The following is a 12202-nucleotide window of genomic DNA, read 5'->3' as shown; positions in this document are numbered from 1 at the left end:
GCTCTTACAAAGCATATTTTCCATAAATTTTAGCACACTCAGAAGTACTTGTATTAAATTGTACTCTGTTGAGTAGAAGAGTGAAGAGCACATCACTAAGAGTGAAACACTCTGTTGTGAGTCTGCACAAAGCCAGGCTTCAGGAAAACGTGCTGAGGCTTTCCCAGGAGAAATGGGGACCTGGAACGCAACCCCTATTACAATTCCACAAACCAACTGTGCATTCGGTTAGAACATTCTTGGAGTCTCCTCTGTCACATTCTCTGAGTCTCCTCTGTTACATTCTCTGGGTTCCATGTTTGTCCTGACTTATGCGCCTCATCCCCATTAAGTTGAATGAGTTTTACTCATTATCAACAGACCATCCCTTGTATATGGGGAGTGACCATATTCTATATTTCTCAGGAAACAAGATGCCACAGGAGTAATCTTACACGGGAAGATAACCACAGTCTTCCTTAAGGCCTCCTCTCCGTAGCATAATCTATTCCTGTTTCTCTTGGCATTTCAGTGCCCAGAGTCCGAGTAAACTTTTGCATGTAAAAGAAAAACTAAGATTTTTAGGCTACAATTTTGGCAATCCAGAAAAACCTAGATTTTGTATAAACAATTTGAGAAATAAACACACATTGCTAAAGATTTGTGACTATTATTTGTGTTGAATCAACTAAAACATACAAACTATATTTTTAATTTTTGGATTTTCAAAATTTATTTTAAAGTGTTAAGTGTTTAATTATGTTTATTATTTTTCTGTAGTACTACTATTACCACTACTTTGCTGCTACTGCTATTAATACTACCAAGAGGACTTGCTGAATAAGAATTCTGTTTTGCTTGTCTTAAAACACATCCCTTTATCACTTTTCTTGGAATGTCCTGCTAAAAGGTTAGTTACATTGAAGAAAATGGAAACAGTATACGAAGGAGGGATGGCTTTTACGAAATGGAATTTGTGGAATGCCCTCATTTTGGATGAGTTGCAGACTTCCAAATTCCACAGAAACCCAAATAAAACCTGTTATATGCCAGTTAAAACAAGACTTCATTTGGTCTTGGAATGGCCTCTTTGTCATTTAGTGGTATGGCACTAACCTAAAAATTGCAAAACACAAAACCATGAGATTACAACTTTGACAATAGAAGAGAAAAAAATGAGTAGAGTACCTCTAATGATAAGAATCTGAAAAATACCTTAATTACAAAAGTAATTTGAGCAAGTTAGTTGTTTAGTTAGACTAAGGAGAAATTATTGAGTATTCAAACTTGTCATTCTACAGAAAATTTTATCTGTCTATGCTTGGCATGTTTAAAAGGAGAAATTATAGATAATGAAACTATTAGAGAATAATAGAAATTGAAAGACTTATTTGCTCTTCACTAAAACATGTAATCTATGGACCTAGTTCTCAGTTAATATCCAATCCTAGAACATGAAAATGAGCTCACTGCAAGCAGAAATCATGCCTTTCACATTTGTATTTTTGATTTGAGCGCAGTCTTTGGTACATAGTGGGTACAAAGTGATAGTTGTTGAATGAGAGAGTATATCAAAACAATATTCCGAAGAGATGGTCTACTTAAGTTTCAGAATTCTTGTTGATTGTATTCTATCTGCCAGACAGTATAATTTTAAGGAATGTTGTGAACAAGAAGATATGATTAGTATGTGCAGTGTTAAAAAAATCCTCTTTTTAAAAAGTCCAATAAAATATATGGACAAATAAAAAGTATATAAGATGAATATGCAAGAAAGTATATATGATAAATGTGTTTTTTAGAAAATTACCCAGAGATAGCCACTGTTAATATTTTTATCTATTTTCTGCCAGGCTATTTAAGTATTCACATGTTTGTTCATATGTTTGAACAAATTTGGAATCATACTGAATTTCTAAAATACATCAAACTCCGAGTATATCTCATATGTGAAATAATCCAGAGTAAACTTAAAATAATTACCCTATAACCAGCTTACACTCAATATATATCACTTTCAAACAATAAGCGTTCTCAACACGATTAAACTAAAAGCAAAAACCTAAATAAGATTTGGACCAATGTAACAGGACTAGGGAGACTAAGATTTCCAGTTGTCAGCATTCCTAGAGTGTCCCACTTTGTATGAAGACTTTCCATTTTCAAATGAGGACATTTCATTTTAGCAACTTAAAGAGTATTTATATGATGGTATTATCAATGCAGTGGACATGCACTTGGGCAAACTTTGGGAGATGATGAGGGACAGAGAGACATGGCGTGCTGCAGTCCATGGGGTCGCAAAGTGTCAGACATAACTGGGCAACTGAACAACAAGAGTATTTATTCTCAATGTTTTAGGAGAGTTTAATAGGCAAGCCGTCTTTGTAAGCTGCAGGTGTACAAAGTGGCATCTGATTTCTGAAGATATCTTGACAAACACCTATTATGGTGATGATTTAGCTAAAAATACTTATCGGAATGGTGGGCTGTGGTAGCCAATTACAACAAGTTAACTGATGAGATGTTTGGAGAGGGTGAAGAGTTTTACCCTCAGGTAAAGTCAAAGAATTGTCAGCAGCTTGTTCCAATACAAAGTGAACATACAGAATGCTGTCAAAGCCAGAGCTCTTTTATTAGAATTATTATGACACTTGGGATGCATACCACAGGAGCACAAACCCACAGGCCACTCTGCAGATGTATACATAGTAAATCAGAAAACAGTATCCAAACTTCAGCAGCCTCTCTTTTTTTCTAATCCCTAAATCACTGTGGAACATGATTTCTTTGAGGCCAAGAAGCTGCCTTCCACTGCAAAACCCTAAAAGGCATGGCAGTATTTTGAGGTATCAAATGAAAAGATCACTTTGAAGTGCTCTAAAATTGTATTCCCTTGGCTTAAAAGAGTTAACTCACTTTCAAAAACTCTTACTAACTGAAAATGAATTAGGCACCAAGGAGAAGAAGGTTAGCTGTAGTAACTCACTTCTGACTGAAATCTCTCAAAAATTCTGTTCAAGGCTTGTGCTATTGAGATAGAGATCCCAATTGTCATGAATCAGGGAGCATGTGGCTCACTGTTTAACAGTCCTTCACTCAGATTTTCTGATAGAATGAGTGTACTGTTTCTACAACAAAATCAAATAGGATAACTGGTATGAAGCCATCCCATTTAAACAACGAGGAAAAGAAAAGAAAGTCTAAACAACAACTATGTATTGCCAGTTAAATAAACTGATTGTAAGAATACCCTGGAAGAGAAAATATTTTACTCAATATTTTATCTTTTACAACATTATGCAAGTTGGAAAAAAATATCACAAACATGCAAGAAGTATTGGGAAATATGTAAATAAAGTCATTGTTGCATTAAGAAAAAGTCTTCAGGATTTTTGGAGAGCAAATTTCAATAGAAGAATTTAAGATCCAATGAGACCCAGAATTATAAGACTAACAACCCAATTTTAAAATAGGCAAAAGATTTTTATAGAAATCTTATCAGAGAAGAGATACCAATGGCTAAAAAGCACATAAATAGATGTTCAACATAATTTGTCATTAGGAAAATGTGAATTCAAGGTACTTATAAGATAGTACTTCTTACCCATTGAAACAGCTATAATAAAAAGATAGACAATAAGAAATATTGACTGGATTGTAGAGAAACTAAAACCCTCATACACTGCTGGTCGAAATATAAAATGATAGAATCACTTTGGAAAATATGTGGCATTTTCTTATAATATTAAAAATAAATTTACTATATGACCCATAATTTTCACCTGTAAGTATCTACCCAAGAGAAATGAAAACACATATACATGCAAACATGTTTGTATTCATAGCAGCATTATCCATGGTAGCTAAAAAATTGCAAACAATCAAATGTCAACTAACTGGTGAACAGATAAACAAAATGTGGTATATACATCCAATAGAATACTACTCAGCAATGGAAAGGAAGCAATTCCTGATGCATCTGAAAATATGAATGAACCTCAAAAATAGTGTAAGTCAAAGAAGCCAGACACATGAGACCACATATTGTATTATTCCATTTATATTAAATGTCCAGAATAGGCAAGTCCTTAGAGATGGAAAGAAGATTAGTTGTTGTGTGGGGTGATGGTAGAAATAGGACTGACCGTAAGTGGGCACAAGGGAGAAAAGACATGGGTGAGACCATGAGCACCTGAATACTATTAATAAATAGGATTGTGAAGACCCAGAATTGGCTACTGGATGCTGGGGGCTATATTGCTGATTGGGGGGTGGGGTGGGGGAAGAATGATGAATAAATTGTGGGAGTATAAAGGACTGTAAGCTTAGAAACTACAAAGCAATCTTTTGTCAAAGAATGTTCAGAGAAGCTGCCCTTATAACAGGGATATGACTGGCTTGTTCTAGGAATAGATTTTAGAGATGGGTTTTGGAGAAATGCAATTAATTTAGTTTCATCAGGATGAATTTTTTTTTTTTTTTTTCCTTTGTAGGGAGGGATGAGGTACAGGCCTCAGACAAAACTTACAGAGAAGCTAAGAGTAACAACTTTGTCCTGGGTGTGATGGTGAGTGTGGGTGGGTGTTAAATTAAGTGTGAAACAGGAAGGAGTGAAGCCTGGTCTGTGGGCTAACCTTGCAAAATAAATTCAAACTCCATAGTGTTAAAGTGGCAAAGGGACCATTTAGGGACACGGAAACTTCAGAGACATTCATTGACTTCTGAAGGTCACACAGTAAGCAGAACCTGAGATAACAAATTCAAGTCCCCTGATCCCCAGTTTGTTGGTCTTTCTACTACACCCCACTCCAGTACTCTTGCCTGGAAAAATCCCATGGACAGAGGAGCCTGGTAGGCTGCAGTCCATGGGGTCGCTAAGTCTAAGACTGAGCGACTTCACTTTCACTTTTCACTTTCATACATTGGAGAAGGAAATGGCAACCCACTCCAGTGTTCTTGCCTGGAGAATCCCAGGGAAGGTGGAGCCTGATGGTCTGTCATCTTTGGGGTTGCAGAGTCGGACACGACTGAAGCGACTTAGCAGCAGCAGCAGCAGCAGCTACTACACTAATTTGTGCTCCAGCATTCCTTTGTATTGTAGTAAGAGCATCTTCACCTTTCTTTAAATTGGTAATTGATTGTGCTGTGCTGACAATATAGCAAAGTAGGAGTTCTACAAGATAAATCTCTGACTTAGCTTTGGGGTGATAGGAAGTCAAAGGTAACCTGTGTGCGGTGCTGTGTGTGCTTAGTCGCTTAGCCATGTCTGACTCTTTGCGACCCCATGGACTGCAGCCCGCCAGGCTCCTCTGTCACCAGGGAGTCTTCACACAAGAATACCGGAATGGGTTGCCATGCCTTCCTCCAAGAGATCTTCCCAACCAAGGGATCAAGCCCAGGTCTCCTGCATTGCAGGTGAATTCTTTACTGACTGAGCCACCAGGGAAGTTAAGTATCAGCAAATCTACATGGGAAACCACCCAAATGGAACACATTTTATCATAAACCTTGTAGTACAAAGGGAAATACCAGAGCATGTGGAAAGATCAGCTCAGTTTTATCAATATTAAACTATCTATTGTCTATATCTGAAAGTTTTTGTGCAGAGTTTTAGTGTGGAAAAAGAGCTTAAATATAGAATCTGTGCCATGAAATCATCAATAGTAGAGGCAATGCTATTGGTAGATTTACATAATTTAAAATAAGTCATTTAAAACATATGTTCTTTGCTTGATTTGCTTTGGTCTGTAAGAACATTTAAAAAGTCATCAAAGGAAAAAAAAATCATCAAAGACAATACAATCTAGTGGTGGAAATAATAGGTTTGCCTAGACCATTTCATTCCATTACATCAGAGGCTCCTGCAGACAGACAGTACCCAAGGTGGCCTGTAAAATGCCCAAGAGAAAATTAAGAGAGAAGGACAAGAAGATGGAGAATCAAAAACTAAAAAAGAAGGAAGAAACAGCTAAAGTAGGAGTAAGGGGATAAACAGTGAAGAGAAGAAAAGGCAAGAATAAAAAAGGAAATTAGTAGATGTATATAGAGACAGTTCAATTGCTTCAAGGCAGTTTACCTTATTCTGCTTTTTACATGGCCTTTCTTTTTCAATTTTCAACCAGTATAATTCCAATTTTTATTGCAAAAAATTTAGGAAAAATTTTAATTGCAGAAAAAGCAAAAAGAATAAAGTAAACACTTGCTATAATATCACCATGTAGATGAAATCTCTTGTTCAGTCACTAAGTCATGTCTGGCTTGGACTGCAGCACACCAGGCTCCCCTTCACTATTTCCCGGAGTGTACTCAAACTAGTGTCCATTTAGCTGGTGATGCCATCCAACCATCTCACCCTCTCTTCCCTGCTTCTCCTCCTGCCCTCACTCTTTCCCAGCATCAGGGCCTTTTCCAGTGAGTCAGCTCTTCGCATCAGGTGGCCAAAATATTGGAGTTTCAGCTTCAGCATCAGCCTCAGTTCTTCCAATGAATGTTCAGGGTTAATTCCCTTTAGGATTGACTGGTTTGATCTCCTTGCTGTCCAAGGGACTCTTAAGAGTCTTCTGCAGCACCATAGTTCAAAAGCATCAATTCTTCAGTGCTCAGCTTTCCTTATGGTCCAACTTCCACATCTGTACATGACTACTGGAAAAACCATAGCTTTGACTATACAGACTTTTGTTGGCAGAGTGACATCTCTGCATTTTAATACAGTGTCTAGGTTTGTCATGGTTTTTCTTTCAAGAAGCAAGCATGTTTGAATTTCATTTCCGCAGTCACTGTGTGCAGTGATTTTGGAGCCCAAGAAAATAAAATCTGCAACTGTTTCCATTTTTTCCTCATCTATCTGCCATGAAGTGATGGGACCAGATCTTAGTTTTTTGAATGCTGAATTTTAAGCCAGATTTTTCACTCTCCTCTTTCACCTTCATCAAGTGGCTCTTTAGTTCCTCTTCACTTTCTCTCATTAGAGTGGTAACATCTGTATACCTGAGTTTGTCGATATTTCTCCTGGAAATTTCGATTAAATCTCTAGTAACATGTTAGTTAATAATATTGTCATCTTGTTTTCAAAACATTTTCTTTTTATAAAAATAGAATTGTACTTCCTTCATTGCTTTGTAGTCTAATTTTTTTCACAGAAAATATGAATATCTGTTTACCTCCATAAATATATACTTTTAAAATATTTTAAATTTATTTTTAATTTAATCTATTTTTAATTAAATCCATTTTATTTAATTTTAAAGAATCTGATTTATAGGACACAGAGCTTTTATGAACTTTTGTCATTTTTACTTTGTTATCATGTTTGTAAAATCTCAGAATTTTTAATGTAAATACTTTTGGGGGAAAGAATAGAAGAGTTGTTTAATGTCTACACCTAAGAGAACCAAAGCTAGAAATAAATGCAGTATATGCCAGAGCCCTGTGCTGGGCTGTGCTGAAGAGAGATGGGAAGCCTATTTGGGGAAAGATGAGTGTTATTATTCTTCACTATGTAATAGGTATGCTTGAAAGAACCAGTGCCTTCATGAGAAAAAAAATCACATTGTTATTTGTGGCGCTTTTTGAAGAAAATGCTGAAGCATGGATTGGCGAGACATTCATCATCTACTGCAATTTATAATAATAGGTGGAAATAACAAAGCCTTAATTGTGAAGGGATTAGACACCTTATTATTGATTTCAGAAACTGTTAGTTGCACCAGTTCTTTAGAATATTCCTTGACACTTTAGATCCATGGTTACTTGTCACTGCTAACTCACAATTACCTACCAGGGAGATGTAATATGGAGAAATATAGGTGGTACTTGGGGAAGGACATCTAACTCAACTTTCACAAGCTAATTCAGCAATTTGTCTAAATGATTTGTATTTTCCAAAGTGATTATCTCAGCTGGTATTTCAAAATAAATCCAAAGTCTTCTGTTAGTAATAAATCCATAGAAATCCATAAAACCTAGAGTGTTTCATATTATTATTACCAAATGTTTACTGAACTTTCTACTAATCAAATTCTAGTTATTGAACAGGGCCAAACATTCATCTGTGATGCCTACCTTGAGGAGCTTACAATCTAGAGAGTAGGAATATAGATATTCACAAAAATTATGTGTATAGTTAAATAGTCAAGCAATACAGGTTCCTGTTTCCCACTGTAATGATTTAAAATTACAGTGGTAACAATCTCAAAGAGAATTCTTAGGAACCTTTGCAGTTAGTTTTTAGCTTTATGGGGTTAAACTTATTGGGGTTGATTAAATTCAAGCTGTGATCTTTCATAAAAACTCAATGGAGGGTCCAGATGGCTCAACAATACCTCCTTTTGTGAGAGGAAATAACTTGAAGATTTTTGTCTAATTAAAGTATTTGTGCTGGTGGGACCTGAATGAATTGTTATTCCTTTAAAAAGAGTCTGCATTACAAATAACTATAAAATACTAATTATTCAAAAACATAATTTTAATTTTACTCTTTCAGTTATGTCCGAGGACCAGAGCGGCATGAATGTGACATTTTGAAGTTAGACTCTGATACCATCTTTGGGATTTCAGTCTGAAAATACACTTCTGAAAAATTAACAGAACAAGGTTTTGTGGGACAAAATGCCAATAAGGTCATTGCATTTCTGTCCTACTGTTCCAGTCCCATGCTCACAATTACCTGAACTCTTGTCAAAATATTTTCTACTGTAATAGCCAAAACATAATTAACACCTTTTCTTCATGCTGAAAATATCATTGGTAGCCATAAAACAAATTTGGAGAAAGCTTTTCAGCACCTTAACTCAGCAAATGGCTACTTTGGTTATACTGTGGTTATTGGTTATTGGTATTTGCCTGCTCATAGGAGTAACACCCCATAATACCCTGCTTTCTCTCCTCCCAATAGCTCTAACTATATGGGATATGGAGAAAGAGAAAGGTCAAGGGAGGAGGTAGGGGTTAGGTGGGGTGTGGAAACAAGTCGTGAAATTCTGTGGGAAATTAGACATGAAATAACCTTTCTGTGCTTTGGTTATTGTTATTTGCCTCTGTTATTCTCCAACTTTTTCATGTATTTTTCCTGTAATCAGGGTGATATTCTGAGATAGTCTGTTTTCCAAAAGCCTGTCTTAATGTCAGACAGGCAAAAAGTATGGGTTAATTTTGTCATGAATGGAAAGGCCCTTTATGGCTTTTCCTGTATTTTTGGTTCAGGCTACAAAAGCCAAAGTAGTTATAATCAGAGATTTCCAGCAGGGGGTGTACCCACTTCTATAGGGTAAGTTCTTTTGAAACCAAATCACATCAAACATCTGAATATTATATGTAGTGTTACTGCTGATATGTAAGAGCTGGAATGTTGATAACATTTTTTATGGCTATCATCTCTTTTGATCCTAAAAAGATTGTGCATATGAATACTTTGTTAGGATGTGTTAAAGAAATAGAAATTTGTGGAGGATATTTAAATTAAAAACCTAAAATGCCTGACTGAAATCTTAGTCTGCTAATTTTTTCAAAGTAAATGAGGAACAAAGCTTTGGGTGATTTTAATTATCCAGTGGAGAACAAGTGCTTAAATTTTTTCCTTTTTAGATAAGAAGAGTAGTTGATCCGAGAGGGATTGGTAATATTTACTCTATCTCTCCAGAGTGTTTCTGTGTGTATGTAAAATGATAAGTTGCTTATTTTCTCAAAGTTTTTTTTTGTTTTGGGTGGGGAGGGTTGGTATTTAAAGCTGTTTCCCTGAAGGCATGGTTCCTGATCAATTTTAAAATATGCCATATTATCCTTCAGTTTTATTTTCTGCTCTTTATAGCCTTTCATTGTATATATCTAAGCATTTTTAACCATAGAACTTTGACCCCCTTTTTCCATTTTCAGATTTTTTATTTGTGCAGAAAACTGTATGCTTTCTTTTTCGAGAGGAGCAGATACAAAAATTAAAATGATATAAAAATTTGTTAGTTATTTGTACTGGTAAGCAGCTCACCAGTGTATTAGTATTAATAAGGAGCAAAGTTGTAAAGTTCAGACTCCTTAATTCAAGATGGATGATATAGGAGGACTAAAGAGTAAAAACAATGTCAGTTATGACAATTATCATTTGAAAACCATGGCTTCCCCCTCTCCCTGCCGTGCTTCATTTTCTTGTGTCTGTATTATGAAAAAAATAAATTTGAAAAGTCTTTTTTTGTCTCCAGTGTTATGTCCTGATTCTTCAGTACGATGTCCTGTTTTGAAGAAAACAGTAATATGTAAAGAATGTTAACACCTTTAAAAGCCCTGATTTGACTTTGGTTTGTACTGATACATGCCATGGTTATGAAATTTCTGATTATTTAGGAAATAATTTTTATATTAGGGTGGACACCCTATTATAGTACTTAATACTTCAACATCAAAATTATAGCTTTGAACTGGCCTCTTGTACTTTTAGGAACTTTTAATACAAAGGTCAAAAAATGCATTTAAATGCATGGACTTTCCAACCTGTACAAGTGATGTGTGTATTAAGGCATTAGTACCGCATTTTGATGGGTCCACTCTCCAAAATTTCCTCCTCTCCTCTTTTTCTTCCTTTTTTGTATATTTTCTTTCTTTGCAAGTTTTCTGTAGTGTCCTTTTTCCTTGCCTATTATAACTGAAAGAAATAAGTACCTATGTACCTCACTTAACCTATTTGGTACCATTCAGATGCAAGGGAGTGGCTGGAGGAAGTAATTTTAGTCATGCCTTTTTAAAATTAGGGAGCAAGAAACATAGAGAAATTAAACATCTATTCTGCTTTTGTCTATTAAGTTTACCTTAGAGAAATACGGAGTAGAAGAGCAGGGGTGTGGAAGAAAGGAACAGGACTTCTGCTGAAATTTTGTGGCAGATTTACTGACAAATATTTTCTAACAGATTTTTACCAAAAGGCAGTTTTGTTTTTCTTTACTGACAGACCCTAAACGTACTTCTGGTTGGAAGCAGCTGCATCATTATAACACTAAAAAGCAACCTTGGCTAACTAAAGTACCTTATGTAACATAAGAAATAAAGAATACTTTAAATTTAAAAGCCTTTTTTATATGTTTACTGATGATGAACCGTTTTCAATGCAGGAAATAAATCTACTCCCCAAAAGAAATTGGCCCCCAAGTTACTTCTTTCTTTTAAACGTAACAAATTGGGGTAGATTTATGTTTTTGCTCATTCATTCTTTCATCTGCCGGCAGCTATTTTAAGAACTATGTGTAAGACAGATTCTGATGACCTTGGGAAAGTCACAAGACCTCAGTTTCTTCAGTGATGAAAGAAAAGACATTTTTCCACCGCCCTTTAACCACGACTCAATGCCAATGCTCAGATGAGAAATACGCCAAAAGCCCAGGGTACCTCCAAACTTGTGAAATTTCTACGTCTCCAAAAATATTGACTATATTTGAGACAGTATAATAAAAGCCAGGTGACCGATGGTTCCTAAAGGTTTGCTCAGTAGTAGTGTGAGCAGGGGTCTTCTGGGCCACCTGAATTCAATCCGCCCCATGTCTTGGCATCTCGCTCCATTTCCTTAAGAATGGATTAAACCGAGGGCCTGCCTCCGTTCCGTCCCTGTGCGGTGTTGACGGAAAAACGGAATCTTCTTGCTCCCATGGAGTTTTGCTTTCTGGGTGAGTACGGCACCAGGTCCCGGGCGGGTGCCGTCTAGTTGGCCAGCGATCCCAGGCAGGAAACTGGCTGCACACGCGGGAGCATGTCCCTGAGAACGAGCTTGGTGCATATATTTTCCTCTCTTGAGTTCTTTAATACTCAGAAAGCTTAAGCTGATTTATCGAGAATCATTCAGTGCCCAAGCGATGTTTGTAACGGCTAACACAATATCAGGTCCCTTTGCAGTACTGTGGGTTGCTCTCAGTTACGGCCAGAAACCGGAACAGAAGGAACGGGAGAAAGCAGGGAAGGTCGGAGACGACAGTGCTCAGAGCTGCATGGTCGGCAGCTTCTAAAGCGTGGAGGATGGGACGGAGGAGGAGCAGAATACGGAGAAAGGGGGAAAGCAGAGGAAAAATATTCACGCCAATGGGTAAAAGGGAAAAGGTGAGAAGGAATGGAGTAGGAGAGGGAACCAATGGATGGGAGAGGCGGAGGAAGAAGGGGGAGGGGCAGAAGCCAATGGGGGAGCCGGGACGCGAGCGAGAACGCGGCCCCGCGCACTCGCTCCCTCCCTCCGGCTCAGGCGCTCGCGCCT

General features: G+C 36.9%; 1 protein-coding gene across 1 annotated transcript in view; it reads left to right on the top strand.

Moving 5' to 3' along the window:
- Positions 1-12202, top strand: part of NUBPL (nucleotide binding protein like) — a 457415-nt gene that overhangs the window by 431678 nt on the left and 13535 nt on the right. The window contains exon 17 of the mRNA XM_045163735.1: positions 8465-11624. The gene's annotated coding sequence lies outside the window, so the exon portion shown is untranslated. The remainder of the gene's footprint in view (positions 1-8464; positions 11625-12202) is intronic.

This window comes from Bubalus bubalis, chromosome 20 (assembly GCF_019923935.1).
Source record: "Bubalus bubalis isolate 160015118507 breed Murrah chromosome 20, NDDB_SH_1, whole genome shotgun sequence".
Classification (NCBI taxonomy): Eukaryota; Metazoa; Chordata; class Mammalia; order Artiodactyla; family Bovidae; genus Bubalus; species Bubalus bubalis.
Note: the sequence above shows the minus strand (reverse complement) of the source record. Positions and strands in the feature narration are given on the sequence as shown.